The 21766-nt window shown below is 37.7% G+C and overlaps 1 protein-coding gene and 1 long non-coding RNA gene across 44 annotated transcripts in view; both read right to left on the bottom strand.

Moving 5' to 3' along the window:
* LOC127971886 (NACHT, LRR and PYD domains-containing protein 12-like) overlaps window positions 1–21766 on the bottom strand; it is a 280835-nt gene that overhangs the window by 128872 nt on the left and 130197 nt on the right. The gene's annotated exons all lie outside the window — the stretch shown is intronic.
* Window positions 3900–7493, bottom strand: LOC127971890 (uncharacterized). 2 transcript variants are annotated; one of them, XR_008156946.1, is made up of 4 exons: window positions 7275–7493; window positions 5704–5872; window positions 5271–5424; window positions 3900–5052 (listed from the first exon to the last, which is right to left on the bottom strand). It is a non-coding gene; the product is annotated as an uncharacterized LOC127971890 (long non-coding RNA). The 2 variants fall into 2 exon arrangements; XR_008156945.1 differs by lacking the exon at window positions 7275–7493 and adding an exon at window positions 5968–6637.

The following is a 21766-nucleotide window of genomic DNA, read 5'->3' as shown; positions in this document are numbered from 1 at the left end:
GTGTCCAGGTAATGGCGCGTCCCACTCACCATTTTCTATGGTCAGCTCTCTCAGCAAAGATCTCCCCTGTATAGTGACAGGTGAGAGAAAGCCGAGCAGATCAAAGATGCTGTTTATGGTTGAGAGCACGCCTCTGCGTGTGAAAGGTTTGTCATCTCACTGTACTTGAAAGGTGAATGTGTCTGTGACTATGTTCCAGCTGATACCCAGGCTACGCTGCACAGGGACGTTATCCGTGGCAAAGTCCAGGTCTTTAATGCTGTTTGCAAGGTCTTCAGGGGGGAATTCAGCCACGACAGCTGCACTGTTTGATGTGATCTTGTGCAAACGGAGGCTGTTGTGGAAGAGCATCTCCTGTGCCCTCTTCACCAAGTTGATGGCCTCGGACTCTGTTGCAAACAACTTCAGAGCATCGTCAACATAAAAGTCTCTCTCGATGAACACTCTGACATCAGAGCAAAATTCAGATTCTGCTTCTTTCGCTGCTCTCCTAAGGCAGTAGATTGCTACAGCAGGAGACGGTGTGTTGCCAAACACATGCACACGCATTCTGTAGTCTACAATGTCACTGTTCCATTTGTTGTCGCGGAACCATAGAAACCTCAGGTAGTCTCTGTGCTCCTCCTTGACTACAAAACAGTAAAACATGTGTTGAATATCTGCAGACACAGCAATTTTCTCTTTTCTAAACCTGATGAGGATGCCTAAAAGGTCATTGTTCTGATCTGGGCCTTTGAGCAAGACACTGTTCAGTGAAACCCCTTCATACTGAGCACTTGAATCGAACACTATTCGAATCTGTTCGGGTTTCTTGGGATGGTAGATGCCGAAGGATGGCAAATACCAGTTTTCCTGTCCTTCTTGGAGGACGGGGGCATTCTCTGCATGTTGACTGTCAATCATCTTCAATTTCTTCTCTAGTGTGCGGCAGACTGACCTGAGTCTTTTCATGGCATAGTCTCTGTTGTTTGGCAGACGTTCTCTCGGGGTCCGAAAAGGTAGGGGTGCGACCAAGTTTTGAGTGCTATCTTGATATACCTCAATATCCATGATCCTCAGGAAGTTGAGATCATCGATGGACGGAGCAGGTTGGTGATCTTTGCCGGTGTTGTGGAAGACGGAGGACTTCAGGTGATCCCCGTGCAGCAGAGAAGCAATGTGAACGGCGGCCTGCTGAGATGGAGGATCATGAAGGACTGAGTGGCTGTGTGGAGGGTCTTTCACACGCAGGTGACTGGAGCAGGGTGTGAGGTAGCTGGGGCGGCCATCTCCCAAGATACATGTTTTGAGGGAAGTGACTGAGGAGGGGCGGTGTGCCGATCACCACCCAGCCTAGGTCTAGCTTTTGAGCGAATGGGGCATTGTCGGGGCCGTTGATCTGTTTTCTGATCTTGTGTATACTCAAAATGTCTCTCCCTAGCAGCAGCAGTATCTGGGCACTGGGGTCTAATGGAGGAATCTCACTAGTCCCAAAATCACTCACAAAGAAACAAATGCTTTCATTTTTTAGGATGTGTTCCTATTGTAGAACATTTATTCCAAATTATGCAATTTTTGAGCTGCCCCTGAGAGCCCTGAAAGGGAAGAGGTTGAAGTTATGTGACAGGATTTAGTGGACAGAGAAAGCAGCTGTGAAAAGTTCAGCTGTCTGTTGCACCAACTCTGAGCTTGACAATGGATTTATGACTTCTGTATTGTTGCAACATTATGGAGGCAAATTGAGACCTGTGGCATATTTTTCCAGCAAATTAGACCCAGTTGCAGCAGGCCTGCCACACTGTCTGAGGGTGGTGGCAGCTGCTGAGAAGGGCGTGATGGCTTCTAGAGAATTCATAGGCTACTCTGATCTGACATTGATGGTGCCTCATGCAGTGTCCATGATTTTGCAGGAACAGACAACATCACACTTATCAACAGCGCGTTGGTTAAGATATCACACTATTTTGCTTGATGTGCCTAATATCACTGTTAAGTGATGCACAACCTTGAATGCTGCTACTCTCCTTCCAACAGAAGAGGATGGGGAAGAGCATCATCATTGTTTAACAGCACTTGAACAAGTGTGTACACCACGTCCAGATCTGTCTGACGTGCCACTTGAAAATGTCCTCTTTGTGGATGACTCAGCTTTAAAAGATCCACAAACAGGCCTGAATAAGGTTGGTTATGCGATAACAACTGAATTTGACGTTGTGGCTTCTGGCTCACTGCCATTAAATTATTCAGCACAAGCAGCTGAGCTTGTGACATTAACAGAAGCATGCAAACTAATGACAGACAAATGTGTAACGATTTACACAGATTCATGCTATGCATTTGGGGTTACTCATGATTTTGGTGCGCTGTGGAAACACAGAAAATTTTTAAGTCAGATGGGCGACCAATATTAAATGCGCCCCTTGTGGCAGACTTGCTAGACGCTGTTTTGCTGCCAGGAAAGAAAGCCATTTGTTAATGCGCAGCGCATAATAATAACAAAGATTCTGTATCTACAGGAAACGCCAAAGCAGACGCAGTGGCGAAGGCTGCGGCATCTCAGCAGACAAAATCATCAGAGTTATCTGAAAATAACTCTGAAAATAGAGTTATCTGAAAATAACCCTGACATTTCTTCATCTTTACAGGGCATGCAGACATTTGCGACAGGACAGGAGAGATATAAATGAAAAACAGAGTGGTTGTACGATGGTGAATGGAGTATGGATGAGCAGAGATGGCAAGCCTTGTTTACCTAAACACTTCTTTCCTCACTATGCTAAGTCAATGCATGGGAAAGACCACGCATCAAAAGGGGGAATGATTATGCAAATTACAGAATTGTGGTTTACAAAGGGGGCATAAAAATGTCTCTGGTATCCCAGCCAGCCCGAATGGATTTCATTGAACTGTCCCCATGTGAAGGGAGGAAAAATTGTTTGGTATTTGTGGACATGTGGACCCAAATGGGTAGAGATCTTCCCAATGTCCAAACAGGATGCAGCAGCAGTAGCAAAAGCTCTGCTAACTAAAATAGTCCCGAGATGGGGAATTCCACGAAAAAATCAGTTCAGAAAATGGAACACATTTTGTGTAGGGGCAATAAAAAACAAATTGGCTAAGTGTTGTGAGACAACTGGACTCACATGAGTTAAGGTGCTCCCAATGAGAATGAGAATGAGAAGGCAATCCAGACTAAACCTGAGCCCTTTTTAAATTCTCTTTGGCAAACCACCATTTATGGGGATGGGATCGGGTAAACAACACTGTTAAAAAATTACTGTAAATTTTACAGTAAAATACTGGCAGCAGGGTTGCCAGCCAGGTACTGTAAATTTTACAGTAGTCGTACTGTAATTTAATTTACAGATTTTTCCTGTATTCTCAATTACAGTAAAATTCTGTAAATTAAATTACAGTAAGACTACTGTAAAATTTACAGTAACTGGCTGGCAACCCTGCTGCCAGTATTTTACTGTAAAATTTACAGTAATTTTTTTATATTTTGTATACTGCATTTTTACAAAAAAATATATTATATACTGCATTTTTAATACATTGTATATGGCATTTAACAATTATTTAAATAGCAAATGCACACTTTCAAGTAGTTTACTGTGCAAAGCAATTCTTTGAAAAAAAGCATATGTGTATTTGCTATATTTAAAGTATGTAAAATGATAGCATACAATATATTTTCCCTATTGCTGACTTAACTTTAACTGCATAAAGTGTTATATAATGCATAACTTAATTCACCAAAAAAATATAAAAAAAATAACATTTTTAAAATCTAAAAAAAAAACAGGTCAAAATGTTATATATCACTTTCAAATTTACATAAAAAAATGACATAAAAAGTATATTATTTTGAACTCATTTTTATTTATTTTAAAATTATTTCATTTTTTTTTAAATTGGCATGATTTCTTTTTTATTACTTGGAACATAATGGCCATCATGGACCTTGACACAAAGAAATATTCAAACTGCGTTATAACCGAAACATGACCAACATGGTCATATTAAAACAGTTCACCCAAAAGTGAAAATTCTGTCATTTCTCACCCTCATGTCATTCCACACCCTTAAAACCTTTGTTCATCTTCACAACACACATTAAGATATTTTTTATAAAACCTGATGGCCCAGTGATGCCTACATTGCTAGCAAGATCATTTCCCTTTCCAATGCCCAGAAAGGTACTAAAAACATATTTAAAACAGTTTATGTGACTACAGTGGTTCAACCTTAGTGTAATGAAGCAATGAAAATACTTTTTGTGTGCCAAAAAACTAAATAATGACTATTCAACAGTATCTCGTGATGGATGACACTGCTTCATGAAGCTTCAAAGCTTTATTAATCTTTCAGTTCAAATCAGAGCATATCAAACTGCCAAAGTCACATGATTTCAGTAAATGAGGCTTCGTTACGTCATAAGTGTTTTGAAATTTCAATGGTTCGTGTGACTTTTGCAGTTTGATACACGTTCTGAGCAAATGATTTGAAACAAAAGATTCGTAAAGCTTCTAAGCTTCATGAAGCAGTGTTTTGAGATCGCCCATCACTAGATATAGTTGAATAAAATCGTTGTTTTGGGAGATGGGGGGGGGGGGGGGTTGGCAAAAAAAGTATTCTCGTCGCTTTATAATATTTAGGTTGAACAACTGTAGTCACATGAATTGTTTTAAATGTTTTAGAGGCTTTCTGGGCATTGAAAAAAAGAAATGATCTTGCTAGAAATGCACGCTTCACTGAGCCACATCTTATTATGTGTTGTGAGGATGAACGAAGATCTTACGGGTGTGAAACGACATAAGTAATTATTGACTTAATTTTCATTTTTGGGTGAACTAATCCTTTAAAAACCACAAAGACATTTTCAGATAGCTATCATCATTAAGGAATAGACCAATATTGCCAAACAAGTCATACAAAAAAAAGTGATGCATGACTGACCGGAAGGAGCCGCGCACTTGCAGAAGTCATACAAACTTTCCATCAAACAGATAAAAATCAACCAAATAACAATTATGCTCCAGATGAAGTTCCATCCCAGGATTCAAAGTGTGACTAGAAATATTGAAAAGAGTAAAGAGGACAATACATTAGATATATTACAAAACATAATAATACTTTCAGAAACAAATAGGGGGAGGACAGATACAGTCAGAGACAGATACAGGGATGAGAGGTACAGTCAGAGAGAGACAGAGGGATGAGAGGTACAGTCAAAGGCAGATAGAGAACAATAAAAGGAAGACGCAATCTTGGTGTGTGTGTATCCTTACATTTCAGAAATTCCATTGGAATTTGCACAGAAGAGTGGCAACATGTGGGTTGACTGCCACACATTTTCTTCTGTATCACTTGTCCTGTTTTTATTTCGATGGCACTTTTCCCTTGGCTTTGGGTCCTCTCTCTGGATTTATGCCCACAAAGCACCTAAAGGGTCATGAAACAGACAATATATAATTAAGAGCGGTTTTAGGACCTCCAAGAAAGTTGGAGATGTCCACTAATAATAAAAAAAAAACATATTTAACTCAATAGCTTGCTGGTGTTAAATAGGGAGACAAATATATTCTCTTCTCGAGTTAAGACACATTGTTTTAAAGGCATCAACAGAAATAACACTGATAACATAACATTATTAAAAGGAATGTTCTGATATAACTTATCTATAAAATGCTGGTTCTGAGGTTGTTAGAATTCAACCATTACCTTTGAATGAACTCCAAGGTACACACTGCTTCCTCCTGGTACTCAAGATTAAACTAGTAATAAGCAGCAAACAGAGTGGCAAGGCCGGACAGGAAACTGGGCTGAGTGCCCTCACACACCACCTCGCCTTCAATACTCAGCATCCAGTGCCCACTTGTCAAAGTGTCTCCTAAAACAATCAATATCACAATAGTAATTAATACCTATACCATTTTTTTTTTTTTTTTTTTTTGTATTTCAGATTTTTACATTTACATTACATACTATATTTAGTAGGGGTGGGATAAAAATGTGATTCTTAAATGTATCGCAATGCATAAGCAGACGATTCTGAACTGATTCACAAATGTCAAAAATAAATTTTCTAAACGTTAATTAATGTAATGTTGACGGAAAGTAAAAGGCGGATCTCTGAAACGCGGAAGTGCATGCCCAGACAGTCTGTGACATGCACATATTTCTTTTACTGTCTATGGTGTGTATCCACTGGCGCAGAGCAAGCGTTTTGAGACCTATAACGTTACTTGAGCGTTTTCAGTCCATTTAATGGAAGTTGAGCTTCCATAGTTGCATATGGTTTGTGGTGGATCGATTATGCAGCAAAATGCCTCCTAATGTGAAACAGACTGCAAGCACTTTGTTTTTTTCTTCCTGAACCTTCTGGTTGTTCGTTCATTTGAAATGACTCGAAAAAAGATTCGTTCATTTTGCTGAACGAGACTCAAAAGTCCGATTCGGTAAAATGATCCGAACTTCCCATCACTACAACTGATGATAAGATTCAAGTCATAGACGCAATAAAACAACTCGTTTGTTTATTGGTCAGTGTCGCGCATGATCAGTTCATTTGTTCAAGTGTCACCGCACTGATAAGGTGCCTTTGTGCACCCTGTGCCAAAATACACACAAGATTTGCCGGCCGACATAAATATAGACACATATATATATATAAACAGCATATTTAATAATTTCAAGGAAAACGTATTTGGTCGCCCTAAGGTAATAAATTAGGCTAACTATACAAAGCAGACTTTATATCAAACAGATTTGTTAAAGTTTTCACATTAACGTTACCTGAAGTTAGCAAATGCTCAAAAAAAATCTACATCTCACTGGTTACGTTCACCTCTTAGAAAAGCACCACTGATAATTTATATGACACACACATCCTCCGTGAGCGACCCTGACTGACCGCGAGGCTTTAGAAACGCGTTTTATTTCAGCGCCCGTGTTAACAGATGACTGCATGTGCAAAGTTGTTTTACATCATAAAATAATCACGACGAAGTGTGCTGATAAACACTAAGTTACAGTGAATATAAACTATTAGCACTGAAACATGTCATTCATAACGAAGGATTCCAGAGATTTTCTGTCCATGGCTGCTATAGCGCCGGGGGATGTGTGAAATCCTACCGCGACCGCGCTACTGAAACCCCGCGCAATTCTGCCTCGCGCCCCGCGGACGGATGATGCTTGAATCTGGGGTTACCAATATAATCCGCGAATGTAGATGCATTCATATACTATAAACTACCAAACAAGAAATATAAAAAACTGAAGTCACTTACCACAGTTGTGAATCACTCCTCTTGTCTTTAACGTTAATCTCCTCGACCGTTGACGATGCGGCTCCGAAGATTTGAAATTTACAGCAAAATTCTGTAAATTTGAGTCAGACCTACACGTGACCCCAGAATGCATTGCAGTTTACAGCAATATGCTGTATTATTAAAAAACAGTCCGCGGCTGTAAAATAATGCTGTAATTTTTACAGCAATTCATTACAGTGAACAGCTGCCATCTACAGAGGTGTGTGAGCATGACACGTTGAGTTACTGCAAGGAAATGTCTTCTCTGTTGTCCAATGTCTGTTCGCAGATGAAAGCTGCTCAGGAGAAGGTTGCTGAAAGACCATTGCACAACCTGAAACCAGGAGATGTTGTGGTGGTACGAGATCTGAGGAGAAAGAGCTGGAAGGCGAAAAGATGGCTGGGACTGTTCCAGGTGCTTCTGACCACTCACACGGTTGTGAAAGTAGCACAGACAGCAACGTGGATCCATGCCAGCCACTGCAGAAAGGTCCCACAGAAAGGAGTGGAGACCCATGTCAACAAGGCCAGAATCCAGCCTAAACATCAAGCATCCTTATCAGCGGGAAGAGCAAGGTTAAGACTGAAAAACAGCATCGAAGTAGTCTGCACACAAGTGAAAAGATAAATACACTAAGTAGACATTCAAAAGGCCTTTTTTTACCGCCGCACGTACCGCCTGCGGCGGCGGTATGAAGTGCATTTGCAGCCTTTGACCGCTGAGTGGCGCTTTAACCACAAGTTATCAAACAAGCGCATCAAAGCACATTTTCGCTAATAGACGTCAGTTTTGCCTCACTGATGTGTTACATTTGATGGCTTCAGTCAGGGAAAATGAAAGAAAAACACTGTAGTTAAAATATTTAATATTTAACCCTCTTGGCGCCACGGTCGAGTTTACTCGACAAGATGCGGCACTGAATAAAACGGCCGATTTTGTCAAATAGGGTGTCAAATTTCATGCAACCTCCCCTGCACCAGATAGCAGACATGTAATACTTCATCTCTGACTCAAAAAAACGTCATGCTCCTATACAAAATCTTCGAGCTAGAGCGCATTGAATCAGTGCGGAAAAAAAGCGGAGCTAGTGTGAGAGTGAGCCATTTTATCTGACCAATATTGTCAACGTCAGCAAGTACTGGCATTAGATTATTATCGAATGGCATCAATAAAGCTTCAATAAAGCCGCAATGAGGTGTTGGGACTTCTATTTGCGGACACTGATTCTGAAGGGGAATATCTGCATTCAGAAGATGACGGTGATACTGAAAGTGAAAGTATAGCCCTACACCAAGCACAAACGATAGTATTGTAGTGGAGACTTTGTCTAATGCCACTGGGTATGTTAGACGAGGTCGAAGTATTCATTGGACAGTTAGGAGGCAAGGTGGGGAGTCGCAATGACACTGACAGTAGTCCGAGCTGTGCACACTCTGTCCAGATCTGGCCGCGCTGCTCATAGCAGAAGCAGAGGCGATGTGACACGGGGCAAAGCTTTTGAACTAAACAGGTCTTGTCTACTTGTGTTTGTGTGTCATATGAATAAAATATATGTGCCCCATACATGGAATCAGAGTGCCTGTATGTAGTAAATTGAAAATCCCAACCGCTACATGCATTCTGTTTGTTTCTACCATATATTAGTAATGATTTACACAATTTGTTTACTACTAACTATTTACCTAAGCATTCAGTATTGTGAAATATAGCACATAGAAGGTGAGGGACATTTTTTGGGGAAAGAAGTGCTGCATTTTATTATTTAAACATGTGACTTTTCATGAAAATTCTATAATTCAAGATGGCCACCCCCATATGACGTCATAATATGCAAATTAGATGGGAAAATAAAATCCCTACATAAACATTGGGTCATCCTAAATATTTTTATAATTGACAGAAAGTTTCTATCTTTTATACATTTTAAGATATAGCCTTTTGAAATTAAGATGTCAAAATCGAAGGTATTAGGAAGAAACCTCTGGCGCCTAAAGGGTTAATATCCACAGACATCCACAGATGAAAGTTTGGTACTTATGAAGTTATGTGCATTTCTTAGAACGAATTCAAGCAGGATAAATGTCAAGCCTGTGCCTGAACCTGTGATTATATTTTCTCTAATCTACATGGTATTAAATAAAGGTGTGCAGTATTATTTATATTATATTAATTATGCGTTATATTATTCAAAAGAAATTGCATCGGAGCATTAAAAGTAGTAGCCTATTTTGAGGGGGTTGGCTACATGGATTAATATGCAAAATGTCAATATTTTCATATATTATGCCTATATTTTAATTTATATTTTCAATATAAATATATTTTTTCCTTTAATAAAACAACATGCATTTTTGTTATTCGTTACCTGTCCTTTAACTTATTGGGGAAAAAACATTTGTCTGTAAACTGATTAAGAAATTGTTAATTATATATAATTCTGTATAATTTTGTTCCAATTATATAGGCCTAATTTGCCTAAAACAAGAAACAAATAAAATTAAACCTGCACGATTAAATCTTTGAAACTCTAAAGAATGGACAGATTAATAAAACGTCCTCACGATTAAACTCAAGTTCTCTCATTATAATCAACAAAATACACACGATGTAAAAAAGAGCTTCATTAACTGACAACATAAGTGATTTTAAAGGGAGCCTTCTTTACTTGCTTTTAGTGCTGGGCGATAGCATATGGCCTAAAAAAAAAAAAATCAGATTTATGATTTAAATCAATTTTAAAATCAATATTCAAATGAAAAAGAAATTTTTCAAAACAAGTTTTAATATAGTTATAAATTATAACTGAGACAAGATGATAAAAAAACTGTGATGTTATTACCTTAATGCTGGAAATACCTTTATTTTATTTATTTGTTATTATTTGTTAATACTAGCCCATCAGCTTTGCAAATTTTGTTTGTGAGGAAAATAACAGTATAACAGTTTTTGTCAGTTATTTTATCTAAACAGATCGATTAATTTCTTCAAGATTTCAAAATCAAATAGCCTACTGATAATGTAGTAGCACTGTAAGATCACATTTGTTTGAATACATTATTGCTAAAGCTATTGTGTGTGAATGTGCTTTATCTGTTTAAATCATGCTTTAACCCGAAAATAATCAGTAAAAGAAACAGACAAACTCATATAGCCTTTAACATCCCGCTCGACTATTGCAGTCATCATAACCTTATCAAGCCATAGCTAAATATGTTTAACATGAATTCTTGCTGATTATGCAGTTATATTTCGGGCAGTTGGCATGAATTGTACTCGTGATGGAGGCTCCAGTCAGAATCACACCGCTCCGCTCATCCTTTGCTCGGCGGCGTGAAACACAAGACTTTAATAGCCAATGACATTTACAGATGGGGAGACTCAACTGATTTTCTACTGTTTAGTGTTAATCACTATCTAACTCAACCAGTCAAGAGCTACATTTAGCCTTAGATGTTATATGAATATGGTCCCTGAAGCATAGGTTTTATTAGCTGACAATAATAAGAAATAAATAAACATTATAGGCACAAATACAAATGTACTTTTGGAAATTGTTTTTGAAAATTTTGGTGTTATTGTTTTGGCAAGTTTAAATTAAAACTCTATCTTTGAAAACTTGTGTGAAATTCCTTCAAAATAACATTTTAGTATATATATATTTTTAAGTGTATTTTACTGTGCAATTTCTTACATAATTTCTTTGAGTTAGACCAAACTTTTACTTTGGTGAGTTGTAGACAGAGTTTCTGTGGTTTTAATAAACTATTATTATTAGCTAATAGGCCCACTTGACATATAGCGTACTCTACTGTGCAATAGTACTATATTTCTATTTGAATTTCTTCAAAGTTATACCAAAATTTTATTTTGACAGGTTGTCATAAAGACATTGCTGTTTCTGTCAGTCTGTGTATGCGATACGAATGAATGACGATAGTTTTATCAAATGAAATGGTGAAATCCTCTCATAGCGCGCTTGCGTGCATCATGCGTCAATAGTGAAGAGCTGAAAACAGCACGCGTGCTTCAGTGTGTGTGTGTGTGTGTGTGTAGTAGAGCACACATTCCCAGAGATGTGTATAACAACACCTTCAGGGCCGCTGCTGGCCAAATGGGTGCCCTAAGCAAGATTGTATTGTTGTGCCCCCCTTCCTCAAATATGATGATGAAAAAACACCTACTATAGGGGTAAAAAAGAACTTTAATCAAATAAAAAAACTAAATGAATACATTTTATTATGTACAAATTACAATTGTAGCTCTCGACATTTACCTATGGCTATAAGTTTATAATGACTCTTATTTATTCTACAGTCTCAAGCATAAAGAAATCATGCAAAAGGAAATTAAGCAGTTTACTATGATAAAACCATGGTTTATTTTTGTAAGGGTTGTGATATGCACGTTTTTTGTTAAAGAAATTATAAAGGCTGTGTCATCTATAGCAAAAAGGTGTCCAAAAATGAAAGATTAAGTGAACATTTGAATTAAATGTTTGGTCAGTAGCCTAAACAAGGATTTGATTGTCCTGTAAGTGTAACAGCAGCAATTACAAGGCATTTGGCTCCCTTTGCAGGGATTTGTAATAACGTACATAAATTGATTATTTTGTATTTGCCTAGATTATGTATTTTAACAGTGTTATTATTAACCAATAATTATTGCCTCATTGTTTTTTTATAGAATACATTTTAAGTCATTTTAAAAGCTATTGATCGCTTAGGTCTGTTTTTATATCAACAACAACATCAAAAAAAATATTAAGGATGATTTGTGGTGTTATTGTTAAAACCATGGGTAATTTTCGTAAGGGAACCTGAAAAAAAAACTTTCACAGGAATGTGCCTGAAAGTTATAAACAGACCTTGTTTTTGCCTAAATGATTTATAATTTACTTTAATATATATTAAAAATGTATCAAATTATCAAATGTGCATTGTAGCTGACACATTACAATTGTTTTATGACTGCAAGTCTTTCTCCTCAAATGCTATTGAGCTTCAAATTTGCGTTTGAGCCCATGTGAAAAAGTAGCATAATTTACATATGATTTACAGTTTATTTTAATAAATATCAAACATTCAATTCAATTGTGCATTATAGCTGACACCCAAATGAACAATTATAGTTGTTTTTATGACTGTAAGTCGTGGCCTAATGGTTAGAGAGTCGGGCTTGCAATCGAAGAGTTGTGAGTTCGAGTCCCGGGCCGACAGGAATTGTGGATGGGGGGAGTGCATGTACAGTGCTCTCTCCACCCTCAATAACACGACTTAGGTGCCCTTGAGCAAGGCATTGAACCCCCAACTGCTCCCCGGGCGCCGCAGCATAAATGATGCCCACTGCTCCGGGTGTGTGTTCACAGTGTGTGTGTGTGTTCACTGCTCTGTGTGTGTGCACTTAGGATGGGTTAAATGCAGAGCACGAATTCTGAGTATGGGTCTACTTGGCTGAATGTCACGTCACTTTCACTTTCACTTTCTCCTCAAATGCTACTGACCTTAGAAAAGTGTATACCAATATCGCAAGTAACTTTAGAGACGTCCCTAAATTTGAGACTGTCCAACGTCAAGCCAACTTTATGCCTGTTTTTTTATTTTATTTTTATTTATTTTACTTTCTTTAGTTTTCTTTTTTCTCTGCGCCAGATTGCTGATGTCCTTTACCCGGGCATAAATGTTAATACTTTAATTATGAACATTCAGCCGAAAACATGAGGTGCGAGCGGTCGCGATCGCGGATGGGAGAATGGTGGAAGGTTTTTTTTTTTTTTGAGCCACTGGGATGGCGACAGTAGATGGTGCCCCCTCTGGGAGTTGGTGCCCTACGCAGACTGCGTACTCTGCGTGTAAGGAGCGACGGTACTGAACACCTTTAATATTCACAGACGCTAGTCCATATCGAGATTTGATTAAATGTATAGCTCTACTTTTGATTTATTCATTCAAAAATGGGCGAATTCCATGAGGTTCTGCTTTATACAGCAAGTTCCATTTGCGACTGAATTCCGCGATTCATTCCCTGTCGCTTTGCAAACACAGACGGGGTGAATTTATGAATGAAAGTGTGAAAGTTCTGACACAAAACGAAGTTGTTACTTATCCTAACACTTTTTAAAAGTGGGTAACGTATTATGTAGTAGACTACACCGTTAGTTATTTATCATCTCAAAGTCTGTGCTTGCATTAAAGCTTAATTTCTTGATAGATAGATAATCCATTTTTACCTTTTTTGCGCGCACTGAGAAAGTTTTACAAACAAATCAATCTCTTGCATAGTCTCTTGCCGCTCTGTCGTCCTCTCGTGCTGCTGCGTTCACTGCAGTCTGACATTGGAGATTCGCGCTCGTAAATTTTCAAATTGGCCATAACTTTTAATTCGTTGCTGCCAACTGGGGTGGCAGCAGGGGTGGCAAGACTTTCTTTTAGGGTGGCATTTGCCACCCCATACCACCCCGGTAGATCCGCCCCTGGGGAGAACTGAGTGGTGCATCGGTGGATGTTAAAAAGAAAATAGATTTTCATTCAAACAAACCGATGTAAATTACAAATTCGAGTTAATTGATAAAATTGATTTATCACCCAGCCCTACTTGCTTTCATATTATTTAATGAAAAAAAATGCAGCTGCATTTAAATGCAGGTGTGTAAAATATGTGCAAGATTTACACTGCACATGTGATGGTAGATGTGCAGCTTTTATTCTTAGTTATTTTATCTTCATTACAAATCTTGGTTTCATTTTGGATAATTGCATGTAAAAAAATAATTTTCGTTGTAATGAAAAATGTGAATTAATATTCATATGCAAGTATTTGTGCAAAAATTATTAATTCGCATGAATGGCAGGACACATTAATATTCAACATTCAACAATCTGTGAATGTTGAATTTCTCTGTTGGAGAGAGCCAGCACTGTGAATTTCATCTTGCAGCAGACAAGAAAACATTTGTTTATTAATAAATAATTAAAATGTCTAATTTTTCACAATTATTAGGCTACTTCTGCATGTACTTTGTGGCAAACTTAATGCATGTGCTTGAGCGTGGAATATATTAAGATTTGATTATGTAAATTTAATATAAACCTCTGATTAGTTGAATATAACAAATGAACGACTAGAACTAGAAAAATCTTACGTGGGGACATACCATTTTTTTTGTCTATAACCAAAACAACAGTCCTTTATAAACCAGTTCAGCAACTTTGAAAGCCTCATAAGACACTGTCCATATGAAAGAGCAATTCACACCTTTATCTCGACCCCCACAAGCCACACATAACTACCCCCAAAAACCCAGCCCCCTCCAGCTGAACTGAATTCGGTCTGTGTTTTGGCTCTGAGGAACGGTGTGTTACTGGGCTGAATCTGTGGTGTCGTCAGCCGGTTCTCGGAAGAATCACACTCAGTCAGGGATTTTTCTTTCAGAAGAAAAGACTTTATTTTAAGGAAAACAAAGCCGAGAGTTCCTTGCAAGGAGATCTCTTGAATTTTATTTGGTATCTCCTTATATATGGGGCGGTTCCACATAGTTTTCCTTATGATTACAATTTTAATACCCCCCTAGAGAGGAGAGGCCCCCTGCTTGATTTATTCTAAAGAAAGGCCCTGTATGTATGTCTGACCATGTGTTTCTCATCAGTTTTGTACATTCCAGCACGTAGGCAACTTTCTATTAGATTTTAGACCTATAAGATTTTAATAGAATAATAACTAGCAGCACAAATGGCTAGATTCACATTGATTTTATACTTTTGATTAATTAAAACCTTACTAATAAAAATCTTCCACATATTCTCCCCTTTGAGACTTAATAAGTCTCACATTTGATTATTCTTATCCAGAGTGCTACTCCACAATCCAGTCATATTAGTTACACTACCTAGTGACTAAATAAGTCACATTGTATTATCACCAGTGACTAGATTATGAAATTCCACTCTGAGGGATTACTGGACCAAACATCTCCCTCCTTTTTTGACGAGGAGGGAGTAAAAGATCCAGTCTCCCTAATTCCTTCTTTAATAGTACACAATGTTATAAGCGTGAGCGTGCAATTGGTTCAGCATTTGCCTGTGGTTATCACAGTTATGTATAAAAGACATAAAATACATACATTACATCAATAATTGAATATCACAAGATTATAAAAGTTGATCTTCAGCTCAGATACCTTATGTATCGTAGAGAGCCTCCCTGGGCTGAAGTTAAACTGGCACTTATATCCAGGGTATGGTTCACCTTTATAAATCTTCATCATCCTCATTAGAGTCAATAGAACTATCGTCAAAAGTTTGCTCATTTAAATTCAGTTTGTTTAGCCATCCTTCATAATATTCCTCCAGACTCCTTTCAGTGATCCTTTGTTGATTATTCAGGACTTTTATCACTTCCATTTGCTTAACAGTAGCATTGACGATTAATGATCTTAATAACGGTAATACACAGCAAAATAATAATCCTCCTATTAATATTGCAACTCCTAAAAACATTCCTAGTTTAACGAACCATGCTCCCCATGCTCCAAATTTCACATCAATCCAATCCCAAATGTGTTGGTCTCTTCCGGCATTTGCTGTGACTTCATTTCTTAATTTTTTAATTTTTGTCATGACTTCACTGAAAGCTCCTCCAGGGGCAGTGTTATTTGGGATAAATGTACAACATTGATCTCCAAACATAACACAAACTCCTCCCTTGTCTGCTGAGAGCCAATTAAGAGCCTGTCTGTTTTGCCATGTCATTCTACTTGTTGCATGCACTTGGTCGCCTAATAAGGTTAACGCCGTATAATTAATGAATCTTTGTTGATTATAATAAATATAATTAATCCACTCTGTATTTTTGTTTAGTGTGATCCACACCAGGATTGACTCAAAACCTCCTTTTATTTAATTTCTTGCCTTAAATTTATTAGGAATTCCTCTTGGCTGTCCAATTGAGTCTAAATATTAGGGGTGTAACGATTCACTCGTTTTCTCGATGCATCGATTACAAACCCTGTCGATTCATATGCATCGATCTTGAAACATGATTTTTGAATCGTAAATTGCCCGATCTTGAACAGCAATCGATTCAAAATGCTAAGAATCGAATGAATCGCGATTTCTATAGCGATTCAATGCTTTCAAAATGTATACACATTAAATTACTACACGCACGAATGAATGGAGACCTTGAAGAGTGTTCGTGAATCGTGCCTCTTATCTGTCCTTCACACGCTCCACTGTTTACCGCCTGAGACTGTCACAGGATTGCGCTCTCGCTCCGTTCGTCTCTGAAAGCAGCCGACGTGTGATCATAGTTGCCAAGTCCGCTTATAATACGCGATTTTGGGCTTTTTTTTTTGTAAGTCGCGTTAAAACAGCACGGGTTGCGGGTTGCGTTTTTTTGGGCTTATTAAAGAATATATAGTTGCTTGTTAGGAAAATCTAACAAGCAACTTCGTTTTCTTTACATCTATGGTGTACATTGATGCTGATACATTGATTGACACTGTCTGCTTACAGATATAGCCAAATCAGTGCAATCATATAATTGCTGTGGCGTAACATTCGTCAAAACATCCCGCTGAATCCGCCCCCTTATCCCCCTCATTGGAGTAATATCACGTTCAACGTGCAGGCGGCGCGCTCTATGATCTACAGAAATACAAGTATTTCAATTTCTACAAACAATGCCTTCAACGAAGTGGAGAATTTTATTTTATTAAGCTAAATCTATGTTACAGCTACCCTTAATGCTCTTGTCTTTCCCTTCTTGTCTTTTTGTCCTTTTCCTTCTCTCCAATCCGATTCAGCCTCACAGGTGATCGGTGATGAGGAAAGTGCGTGCTCTCCGCTTTGTTGCAGTTCCCTGATTTTTATTTATTTTTATCCTCTTTTTCCTAATCAGTTTATCCTTTTCTAATAAAGCAGTGGTTTCAGTTTAATATGTTGCAGGCTCATTTATTGTTAATAAATGATAATGCGGAAAATAAATTATCAAATAATATTGGGCTTGTTTTGGGCTTGTTTTTGAAGCTCCAGTTGCGTATTTGTCTTGCGAGAGTTGGCAACTGTGCGTGTGATCTATAGGACTCGTGGCCAGTGCCGGAGCCGTCGACAACTGTATTTATTGCATGGATGGAGCAGAAATGTAAGTGTCTAAATCATACGCACAGATCCATTGAATGATAAATGTTTTTAAACAATGCGGATGAACCGAATATACAAAGGAAACTTTTAAAATTAACCACAGCATTAACAACGACCTTGAAATAAGAGCGCGAGATTTATCTGATAATCAGATGCATGAAAGTAGCATTTGTTTCATTAGCAAACAGACATCTGGCGCGTTTTCTCTCAGAATCATTCGCTGATGGAGAGGAAAAGTTAAATAGAGTTCGGGATCGTTGCGTCACGTCGCAATGCATTGTGGGAATCGCGGTACAGAAGTAGATGTACTGTATAGTAGGCATTAGGTAACGTTGGTCATTTGGTCATTAATTTTGATTATTTTTTGGAAAATGGTTCAGTATTGCTGTGTTGTGAACTGCTGTAATCGGTTTCATGATCGACAGGGCAAACGCCTCGTGAATCATATTAGTTTTCAACATTTTCCTACTTGGAAAAAAAACACAAGGTGTCTGAAATCACCAAGAGGCGTCAGATGGCTTGGGTCGCCGCTGTACGGAGGGAAACCATCACCTTTGATAATATTATAATACATAGATACATACATTATAATACATTAATTTGCTTTTTGATATTTTTGTGCTGACTGTATTTAACAAATTTGAACAACTTGTTTAAAAAATAAATAATTAAAAAAACTGGAAAGAACTTCAAAATAGGAAGTTAAGTGTCTTGTTTTGGTGAATGGTGGGTTGTGTCTGAGGTGAATGTTCGTCAATATTATACCGGATTACAGAACTACCGGATGAAAACAGTGGATTTTTGCAAGTATGATAGGTGAGTAATTACTCCTGAAGTGTAACAAACCCGCATAGACAAGCTTCATAGCTCGCAGAATCTGAGAAGTGTGTGTGTGTCACCACTGATGCTTGGTTAATGTTAACATCTCCTTAGTGAGAACGATTGTTTTCTCCACGTTTAATTTGCAGATCCATTTATGATTTGCAGGTGAGCCTCCACTGACTTTAAATTTTTTAATTGATCGGAGGTGTAAGCGCTCACTCCACAGACCCGGTAGGAGAAATTATAAGGGAAACTGAGGCTTGGTAAACTTTCATGTGTTCATATGGATCGATTCCGCCTACAACCTCTTTTTTTTTTTTTTAAGTAGCGTTGTTTGGCTTCATTATTAAGTTTGTCCGTATAGGTATAGGCAACTTTTTTTGTCACGTTCTATAACTTTTTCTGGAGACCGGCTATTTATGATCTTATTACAAACCTGCTTTGCGATGCCTCTAAAATGGCCGCCGTTACCCACAATGCACCATTCCATAACGTCTACGCCCGAGCTCTATAGAGATGAAGACGTTTTCACACTGAAAGAGAAGCGATCTCGCTCTCATAGACATGTCAGGCTATATCTGCAGCTAAACTGAATAAAAGCAGAATGAACTGATGAAACAAAAACAAAAAAACACACAAACAATTTATGAATGATGCAGTGCTAATTGACATTTATTACAGTACAGAAACTATAAAGTATATTTTCTACCTTATTCTGTGCAGACAATTTTAATAATTGCTAATTAAATGTAGCCTAGTATATAAAACAATCATAAAATTGCCATTAGGAAAAAAATATCGATTACAAATGATTGATTATTGTCCAGCAGTGTATTTGATTTATTACAGCTAATTAAAAGTAATTAAAAAAGAAGATAATCCCTTGCAAAAAATAACAATAATTATAATTATAATAATAATAATAATAATAATAATCATAATTATTATTATTATTATATAGGCTACATACATAAAATGATTGTATTTCACTTCTGAAATTATGGCTACGCCCCTGGTGTGACAAAATGTTAGCTTATACATAATACTGTTTAAGCTCTTTTTTAAAATCGTGGCTGACATTTCATTTTTACGTATGCCATGTCGCATCATTAAACTAGAATTTAACAATGGACAAAAGTTTTTTTTTTTTTTTTTTTTTTTTTTTCTCTAACCTATGGTTCTCTAACCATAAATGCTACTGTAATTTGCCCCCTGACTAAGCATTTAAAGAATTTAGTAGAAGCATTTAAATAATCCCGTGAATGCACTTAAAGAAGGCAGAATTGAATCGTTATAATCGAATCGAATTTAATTGTGAATCGAATCGAATTGAATCGTTCTAAATTTGCAAAAATCGTTCTTGAATCGAATCGAAAACCTATGAATCGTAATCGAATTGAATCGCTGCCTTGCCAAAGATTCACAGCCCTACTAAATATACATCTGCCTCATTTCCTCTTTTAGTTCTACTGTCTTCCTTGTTCGTGCTCTGTTCTGTTCCCCATTGTGCCATGCTAACTTCTTGAAGTAACCTTACTCTTACACATATACCTTTCCATCCAACTGGTAAAGAAGGCAATAATATTTCACCTCCACAGATCCAAAAGAAATCTGCTATTATTAATGATTGATCTTCATACATTTCTATTGGAGGTAAGGCTATAGTTTGATTTTCACATTTTTCAGGTGCTATCTGACTTCCTTTAGTTGTTCCGAATGCTAAAAGTTCTGGAGCTCTAGAAGGAACTCCTGATTTCCAAGAATTTTTCTTATCTATATACCAAATAATAGCACATCTTCCTTTGAATTTACCCACACCTTGGGTTCCTTTTGGTTTATGGAAGCACTCATATTCTTGTTTATAATCTATGCTATACCATTTTGGAATCTCTACTTTTTGTTTTTCAATTTTTATATTTTGACCGATATCTGAATACTGACACCAGGAACCCCAGAGTGGTCTAAAGAAATAATCTGTTAATTTAGGATTTCCTAAAAATCCTAGGCATTCAGCAATACAATATGGCCTGGTAAAATCTGTTAAATGACAAAAGTTTCTCCCAAATTGGGCACATTTTCGGTAGTCATATGGATTTGGTATGGCTATTACTTTGTTTAACGGAGATTTGGAGCACAGCAAGAAATGTTCTTTTCCTGTTTCTTTAGCTGTAAAGGCTGCCCATTTATACCATTCATTATTTTGGGCTGTATCCCATAATGCATCAGTTTGATTAATGTCTTCATCACCTTGAACATCATAATCAATGTCTCTACGATTTTTGATTATCCTTGGTTCTGTTGAGTTGATCACATTGTCACTTTTGTTCAAAGGCTGTAAAGTCAATTGAAGGGAAGTCAGGTTGCTTTCTATTGGTTGAGTTTGTGTCTGCATTATGAGATGCGTTAGGCATAGAAGGGTCTTCAGACATGTTGTCAGACTTATTCTCTGTCCTCTCCAGTTTGTCTGACAGGAGGAAAGAGCTCTCGTCAGTTTGCACTTCATCATGTGTCTCTGATTCTTCCTCATTGCTCTCTCCTGCATTGTCTGGTTGTCTGTTTTCCTTTCTTTCTGCCTTTCCTGTGGGAACTCTAGTACAGTGGTTTAGATGATACCAGGTTGTGCTTCCCTCCACTTGGACTGCTGTTGGAGTAGCTCTCACCACTGTGTAGGGTCCTTCTCTCCTGGGCTCATTCCATTTTCTCCGGAATACCCTCAGATAAACTTGGTCCCCTGGAACAACTGGACAGGCAGTTTCCGATTCCTCACTGGGCTCTTTTCTTTTTTCCTGTAAATAGATAGTTTATGTATGGCAGTTAATTTCTTCATATAAGAACGAAGTTCCATTTGTAATTGTTCTAGAGGCGGTCCTTTATAGGGACCTCTACAATATGGCACAGGCATGGGTCGACCCGTAAGCATTTCATGTGGTGTTAAGTGCGTGTTCCTGTTAGTTTGCATGCGATAGCTCATTAGTGTGAGCGGTAATGCACCAATCCAATTAAGTTTAGTACTTTCACATATTTTGTTTATTTTGGCCTTGATAACTCCATTAACCCTCTCCACTGACCCTTGTGATTGAGGTCTATAAACGCATCCTAGTCTATGTTTTATTCTTAATTGTTGCAATACTTGTTTCACAGTTTTTTGTATGAATGCCGACCCATTATCTGAACTTATTTCTGATGGAATTCCAAATCTAGGAATTACCTCTCTTGTTAGAAATTTAATTACCGTTCCTGCTCCTAGATCTGCGGATGGTACCACCTCCACCCATCTGCTAAACCTGTCTATGATAACAAGCATGTATCTTTTGCCTTGTACACGCTTTATCATATCCACATAATCGCATACAAGATGTTTAAAGGGGCCTTCAGGTGTTGGAATATGGCCTATTGGTGTCACTATGCCTTTTCTTACATTGTATTTAGCACATACTTCACATGTGGACAAAAATTCATCCACCATTGCATATAAATAAGGAGACCAATATCCTTGCTGTTTAATTTTTCTT

This window comes from Carassius gibelio, chromosome B14 (genome assembly GCF_023724105.1).
Source record: "Carassius gibelio isolate Cgi1373 ecotype wild population from Czech Republic chromosome B14, carGib1.2-hapl.c, whole genome shotgun sequence".
Lineage (NCBI taxonomy): Eukaryota > Metazoa > Chordata > Actinopteri > Cypriniformes > Cyprinidae > Carassius > Carassius gibelio.
The sequence above is the reverse complement of the archived record's forward strand: the minus strand, read 5'-3'. Positions and strand labels throughout refer to the sequence as shown.